Below are 8,377 nucleotides of genomic sequence, written 5' to 3' on the forward strand. Positions count from 1 at the left end.
TAGTATTATACTCATACGATGCACGACTTAATTAAGATTCATATGTAAACTAGTATATATATATATATATATAATATTAAAATTGAATTATAAAATAGATAGTAAAAATATGAGAACAAAAATGATTTTAAGTTACATGAGAAATGCATATCATGGAAATCGAAGTTGTTATCAAAATCCAAGTAGTGAAACTTCTCTTTAATATTTTGGAAGTTCTAATAATTAAGTTTTAATAAAAGTAATCCTTTAATTTTAAAAAAATTTGGTAATATTTCATCTAAAATAAATTATGTTAATAATTTTAATGTACTTGGTTTAGATAAATCATCTAGACATAGGGTTTGTGAATAAAGTAAAACCTATCACTACTGCATATAAAATACTACTAGTATAATCTTATATTTTCTGTATTTTGTTTTACTTAGAAAAATTCAGCAGGGCTAATAAAGTATTGTCAGTGTAATCTTTAAACTTGTCTTCTTATCACGTACATTAACTTGAAAAAACCTATACTAAAGGCACTATTATAGAAAAGAAAAGATGATTATAGTTGGAGAATTATAAAACCCTATACTGCATCAACTTGAAAAAAAAAATTGTATTAAAAACTAAAATAAAAAATTGTTACTAAAAAGTTGATAAGAAGAATTTTTTTAAAAAATCATAAGAACTAAAACTTCTTGATCTTTTTTAATTTTCTTTCCATTTCATCTTATAGCCAAATACTGGGGGAAAACTTAGTTTTTATTTCTTTTATTTTTTATTATTTTAGAAACAAACACACAATATATACAAGGGAAAAAAAAATGTAGTTTTAACTTTTAACACCAAGATACATATATTACAAACTTCACTAAAAAACTATGGTAACTTTTAAGGAGAGTGAGACAAATTACAACGTAGAAGTTTTGACTTACGTCCTAAGCTACTTACTCATACATGTGGCAAAGATTGAATTAAGAAAAATCATTAAATAAACCTAAACCAGCAAAAACATATGAGCTCTCAAATATTTAACATGCTAAGAAATTTGTATATAATTTAGTACTGAGTAGAATGGGAGGGGCAAAAAATAAAAAAGCTAAAAATTAGGCTAACCTGGTTGCTGCTTTGAGACAAAAATGATTGAAACCCAGCAACCTGTATCACTATGTTCCCTTAGGCCTTAACTCACTCACCAGAAGCATTTTTCGAATGACATATTCCACTCTCTCAAAAAACTTATACACCATACATTTGTTCTCTCCCCCTCTGAGGAGGAGGAGGTTTTGGTTTGGTTTCTTGTTGAGAATAGTTTCCAAATTCGAAAATACTCCTATAATCACCTTCTTGGTCTTCACAGATCCTTTTTCCAAGCAAAAAAAAAAGGGTCTTGTATTAAAAACCAAAATATAAAAACTAGTACTACAAAGATTATAAGATTTAAGAACAATGATAAATAACTCATACCATATACCGTATAAAAGTTTAATTTACAATATGAGAATTTTTAGAAAGAAATTGATATCAACAATTAAGCTTTGTGTCTATCCAAAGAATTGATAAACCAATAGAGGAAAAGTCGATAAGATTTTTTACATAATTAATGAAGTTTGGGGGGAAAACAAAAGACTAATAGCAGTCTAAGATCCTAGTCCCAAATTTTTTATGGTTTAGGTCGGCTAGTCTAAGATCCATCAAACTAAAATATTCAGAACCAATCATTTTTTTTGTAGATGAGCATTTTCAATCAACAAAAATAGGTAAATTGCAAGTTCATTTAGTATATAAGCAACATTTAAAGCTAGTTTAAATGATGCTAACAGTGCAAGCCGGCCATTAACGCAATTCAAATCCTTACACATGCACACACTGTTTCTTTCACTCTTTAATTTTTCAGGAACACAATTCAAAATAATATTCAAACACACTAAAAAAACAACAATAATAATAACACTTTTGAGCACCCTTAATGTTTTATTTGTTCAATAAAGCTTTTGAAATTCTTAAAAGAAGATCCACCATCAGTTACACTCTTTTTAGCTATTTCCTTCAGCTTCAGTGCATTGATTTTTACACCATTATCAGAGAGCAGTGTTTCTATTTTCGTTTTGATTTCATGCCTCGTGATGAGCCCATTTTCATCCGGGTTCAACCCTACACCAACCTTCCAAACATCACATATGTAACTCTTATTATGAAATTGATCTCCATAGTAAGGCCAACATAGAAATGGGACTCCCATGCTTATACCCTCTAAGGTTGAATTCCATCCACAATGGCTTAGAAAACATGCAATAGAAGGGTGAGCTAACACCTTCTCTTGAGGAGCCCATTCAACAATCTTTCCCCGATCAACGATCCTCGTTCTAAACCCATCCAAGAATTCAGAATTCAGTCCCCCAATTATGTCTGACCGGACAACCCATAAAAATGGCTGGCTTATGAGTTCAAGACCGAGAGTTAGTTCATCAAACTGTTGCTGGCTGAAGGTTGCTATGCTGCCAAAGGCAACATAAATGACCGAACCCACAGCTTGTTTATCAAGCCAGCTTAGACAAGTTGAATCCTGAGGCCAAAAGCTTCCGGCATGACTGCCCAATTGATTGCCCAAAAGTAAGGGGCCAACAGGTATGATACCAGGAATTAAATTGCAGGCCGGTGAGTCAAGTTCATAGAATGAGTTGCAGAGAAGCCAATTGCATAGTATGAGAGAATGGTTCATTGAAAGCATAAGATTCAAAAAAACATTTTTGTGTCTTTGAGTCTCCTGGACAGCTCCAAGGCAAAACAGTGCTACTCCATGCCGGGATATCCTTTGACAACCAAATCAGGTTGTTTTCTATCGGAGTTCCTGCAGAGTGGTTCAATTATTTTGTTTTATCAAAATTAAACAAGTACCAACTACCAATCATATGTGTGTATATATATATTAACCGCTAACCCACGTAACGCATGAGGAAGTTAAACAAAAAAATATATATGATACATATTTAATTGTTAAATATTATAAAATAAAAGGCCAAATAAGAAAATTTATGGAAAAGAACATACCATGATAAGATCCCCTCCAATTTTTTCCAATTTAATTAGAATTTGATTAGAGAAGATCATGCCTAATTTTATTAGGATTTGTTTTGTGTTGGATTGGTTTTTAATAAATAAAATAAAATCAAAAAGATGGTGAGTGTTCAACAGTTCAACTACTATAGTGGGAAAATGAGGGTTTCAAAAACTTGGCAACCCTAAAGGAAAGCAACAAGTCAAAAGGCTTTCATTTTATAAGGGAAAAAACATTTTCTTCTTTTATGTTTGGGGTAGTTTACAATTTCCCCCTATATTTGAAACCAACTAATCTCCACTCTCTCTTTTTCAAAAATAAGCAAATACCCCAATTTTGTTATTCCATCAATTAAATTTAACAAAATCTTTGGATTTCAGGAATATTCTATAGTGCAAAGTTCAACATGCCCTCAACTAAATATAAAAGTAGCCCATTCTCAAATCCAATTTAGGTGAACTTAGCCCAACCTGGGTAAATTAAACCCATGGTAAAACAACACTAGTTTAAACCAGCCTCCACCGACCCAATAATCACCAAACACACCTTTAAGGAAATCCACCTGTGTGGACTTAACTGTCTATCAAGTGGACTACTCTATTTGTGAATTAGTGTTCTACTGGATTAAAATCTAGAAAGTACAGACACTTCATTTGGGATACCGTACTCGTGTCAGACAAGAGACACACTTGGGAAACTTATCTTTTGTTTCTTTTTAGTAATAATCCTGAACAAGTCCAAATTCAATAAGGATGTAGTGTAAAACCTATATTTACACCATCCAATAAAAGATTGTCTCATCAGATTTTTACTTAAAACTCAATACATCCTACCACATATAATAACATCTCAATTAACTCACAGTTAAGTTGGATTTTCAAATGGGTATTAAAATTGATTGACTGTGGTTGTGCATATTCTTTAATATGTAATATGATGACGCGACATGTTAAAATTGGAGGGGTAAAATTTGGGTTTTACACCACATCCTTATAGTATTTAATCTCATCTTGAACACTGTGTAATTATGTTTTATTTTACTCTTTTAGATCTTATCCTTGGTTTTTATTCTAATTTCTAAACATCATATATTAGCCATGAATTCACTTTATTATCATTTATTGCTCTTAAATTGATATATATTTAATGCTTAACAATATTTAAAAATAAAAATATATTTAATAATTAATTAATATATGTATTCCCGTAGTATCCAAGTCCTAATTTTTCAAAAATTGTCATGTCACCATGCCTTACCTATGCTTATATCCATGTCCATACTTCATAGGCAAAATTTGCCAAATAGCATGTTTTAGAAAAATTTTAATAAAGTAGCACACAGACGAAGTTAATTAGTAAAGCAAACTATCTTTCTCAAAAAAAAAGAAAAGTAAAGCACACTATTTTTGGAACTCGAGTTTGACAAACTCGAGTTCCAAAAACATTCTACTTAACTAATTAACTTCAGTCGTATGCTATTTATCAAATTTTTTTCTAAAATGTTACTATTCAACAAATTTTGCTATTCAACAAATTTTGCCATACTTCGTCGGTTATAATGAGTGGTAACAATTACTAAAATTAATCAGGTTGCAAGATGAATTTACAAAGTGTGGGACTCGGGTAAGGCTTCAGGTTAAACCAAGGCTCCATATTGCTGCTTCTAAAAAAAAAAGTTGTAGCCTTTTTATGAATTATGCATATGCTTATAATTATATACAGTATAAATTACAAACTACACTCCTAGATTTTGAAAGTCTTTAAATTTTACACTCTAAAATTATATTTTATTTGCATTAGTAGCTCCTTTAACCATATTTTTTGTTATGAGTCACATAAATTTGCCACGCAAGTTTAGTTTGTCTAATAAAATTAAGTCATGTCATTGTGTAGCCTGAAAAAACTTTAAATAAATAAAGTGATTTTAATTATTCCTCAGTGGCTCAAAAAAAGCTAGCACTGAGACTACAAACTACAAAAAGCGTGTGTCAAATCAGTATGCGTAAGATACGGGTAGATGGGAATATGAAATCAGTGTCATAAAATTAGAGAATTAGATCCCAACCAGGTTGTTTAAATGGGTTCCTGGTTTGGTTGTTCGGAAAATGTGGGGAAATGAAGGAAAGTGAGGTTTCAATGAATGAATTATGGGCGTTCAACTTCAGCCTGATGCTATTCACCAACTACCAATCATGTCCCTTTTTTATTTTTTGAAAAATTGCAGGATACGGAAGGGACACTTATTTAGTTATTTTTTATTTACTCTTTTAGATCTTATTCTTGATTTTTATTCTAATTTCTAAACATCATATATTAGTAATGGATTCATTTTATTGTCCTTTATTTCTCTTAAATTGATTTATGTTTAAATGTTTAACAATATTTAATAATTAATTTATATATGTATTCCCGCCTTATCCAAGTCCTAATTTTTCAAAAATTGCAGTGTCACTATATCATACCTATATCCAAGTCCATACTTCATAGGTTACAATGAGTGGTATCAATTACTAAAATCGACCAAGTTACAAGATGAAAGCACAAAGGGGGAGATTACCAAAAAAAAAAGAAAGCACAAAAGAGGAGATTACCCAAAAAAAAGAAAGCACAAAGGGTGGGACCTGTGTAAGGCTTCACGTTAAACCAAGGCTCCACATTGCTACTTCCACACAGACAAAAAAAAGTTTTAGCCTTTTTGTACCCTTGCGTATAATTATATATAGGCTAAAATACAAATTATACTCCAAAATTTTGAAAATTTCTAAATTTTATACCTTAAAATTTTATTCATCAACAATCCTTTCATCTATATTTTTTGATAAACGTCACATATATTTGTCACATATATTTTTTTTTTGAAAAAATTTGTCACATATATTTAATTCATCTAATGAAATGATGTCAAATCATTTTTGTAGCCTAAAAAACTCTAAATAAATAAAGTGATTTTAATTATCCTACAGTGGCTCAACAAAAGCTAGCACAGAGACTACAGACTACAAACAACGTGTGAAATCAACGTGCGTAAGATAAGAGTCGGTGGGAATATATGATCGGTGTCATAAAAATTAGAGAATTAGACCCCAACTGGATTGTTTAAACGGGTTCCTTGTTTGGATGTTGGGAAAATGTGGAAAAATGAAGGAAATTCAGTTTTGAATGAATGAATTTTGGGTTTTTAATCCTAGTTTGCATCTGAGAAAGCAAATAAAAAGAAAAGAAAATTACCAAAATAAACTAATTCTAAATATTTTATTTTATTTTATTTTATTTTTTAAACGAAGGATATTTGGCAGCTTAATAGTATAAAAACTAATATTTTAACCATTAGCTATGTTAGCATTTTTTTTTTGTCCACTACTTAACTATATGTATTATTTTGATATAATACTAAAAGGTAAGAAAATAAATTGATACATTTGAAATATTAGTGACTAAATTCATAATTTATCCTAATCTTAATCATTAGCAAAATTATCATCTTATTTAATATATATTTTATGATAATAGATGAATAATAACAATTTTAAATTTCTGTTCCTTCAAAAAAAAATTAATAATAATAATAATTTGTGTTGACTACTATATCTTATTCCTTATTTCTCCTTTCCTCTCCTGGCCTGTTCCATATATTAAACACTGAAGATGCTTGATTATGAGTTATTCAATAAGCTCCCAACATGTAAAGAAAAATCTATTTGATAGCATAAACTAGTTGAAATTGAAAATAGCAGCGAGCTAGATTTTACCTTTAATATCTATTATTCCCTCCTCAATAAGCTTCGGAATATGTAATGCAAATGCCAAGTTTGCTGGTCCAGCAGGCCAAACTGAAGCCCTTTTAATTCCCATCTTCTCAGCAACTTCTAGTGCCCACCCAACCGTTGTATCAGCAATGATACAACTGATCTGATCATCATCATTTGACTGGTTAATTTTCTCAATCAAGTCCTTCAAATGGCCTGGCATCACTTTTTCAATACTTTGCATCAGCTTGGGAGTATCATTTCGATCATCCCCAGGTTCTAGTCCATCTGGGATTGAGACCAGTATTATTGGGCTCTTCTCTTCACTCTTCACTGCCATTGAAGCTGTGTGTTTTGCATGTATGAACTCAGTGTTAACAAATGTGACATTGATCCCATGATCAACGATCTTGTGTGACAACTTCATTAGAGGGGCAAGTGGGCAACATGACCCTGTGCTGGAAATGGGATGACTAGCACATGTATTGGTTGCTTCTCCATGACACCTTGGCCACAGATTATCAAAGCTTTGATCCTAAAACACATTTCTGTCGGTCATTTTGTTGATTTGTCAGCGTATGGCTTGAATTATGCCACGTTGACAGCCCGACAGGTTTTGTTTTCTTTACTTTGTACGTAGTGGCAAAAGTTTATCATGGCGGACCATACAGAACTTTTTTCTTTTTTAATGTAAAGACGATAGACTTAAGGTGGGGTTAGGATAAGCATTGCTATTTAACTCACACATATCACTTTTTATCAATTTTTTCATTAAAAATAAGTTTTATGGTGCTATTTATATATTTAAAAATTATTTTACTATAGTGTTTTCAGTTTTCAATTTTAGCAAAATAAGTTCTATCCAAATATATCAATATTTGATAGTTTGAAATGGAGAGGAGTGTTAATTGAGAAAGATTTCATAACAAAGGAAAATCACATAGATGTTGCCAGCTGCTCTAGGAATTATTTTTAGGGTATTCTTAATAAGCATTAATTACACAATTTAATAAAAAGGAAAATTTGTATATTGAAAACAATAACAATAAAAAAACACACAAATACATAAAGTTTACAATTATCTTTTACGAATTTTCATATTTTGAAATCGTTGCATGATAGTCTCATTATCAATGCTACGATAATAATAAAATTATTAATTATTGTTGTTCAGTTATTTCATTAATTTATTTGTCTTTTATAAACTATAATTTGTTATATTGTTGTTTAGCCTAACATAATTTAATTTGTTTGTCTTTTATAATGTATTGGTTAATTAAATCATTGTTTATTAGTTGCATTAGCACACACCCTATGTGCATTTACTTCCCCCAATTTAAAACCTAAAAGTGTATTATTTTCTGAATTATTATATTTCTTTCTTTTGAAGAATGAATTAATGATTATTATCTTTGCCCATATTATCAATTAAATTATAACCCACTAAGTATAATGATTGAGATTCAACAAATATCAATAGTAGACAAATTGTTTTTCAAATTTCAATGTCTAAAATGCTCATAAAAAATTTAAATGTATAAAAAATCTTATTAAATACAACTAATTAAATTTTCTAGTATTATTTTAGATA

General features: G+C 30.1%; 1 pseudogene; it reads right to left on the reverse strand.

Annotated features, from left to right (window-relative positions):
- Positions 1–1,793: 1,793 nt before the first annotated feature.
- On the reverse strand, positions 1,794–7,446 carry LOC126704441 (UDP-glycosyltransferase 83A1-like; annotated as a pseudogene).
- Between the last annotated feature and the right edge of the window lie 931 nt (positions 7,447–8,377).

This window comes from Quercus robur, chromosome 10 (assembly GCF_932294415.1).
Source record: "Quercus robur chromosome 10, dhQueRobu3.1, whole genome shotgun sequence".
NCBI classification, from domain to species: Eukaryota; Viridiplantae; Streptophyta; class Magnoliopsida; order Fagales; family Fagaceae; genus Quercus; species Quercus robur.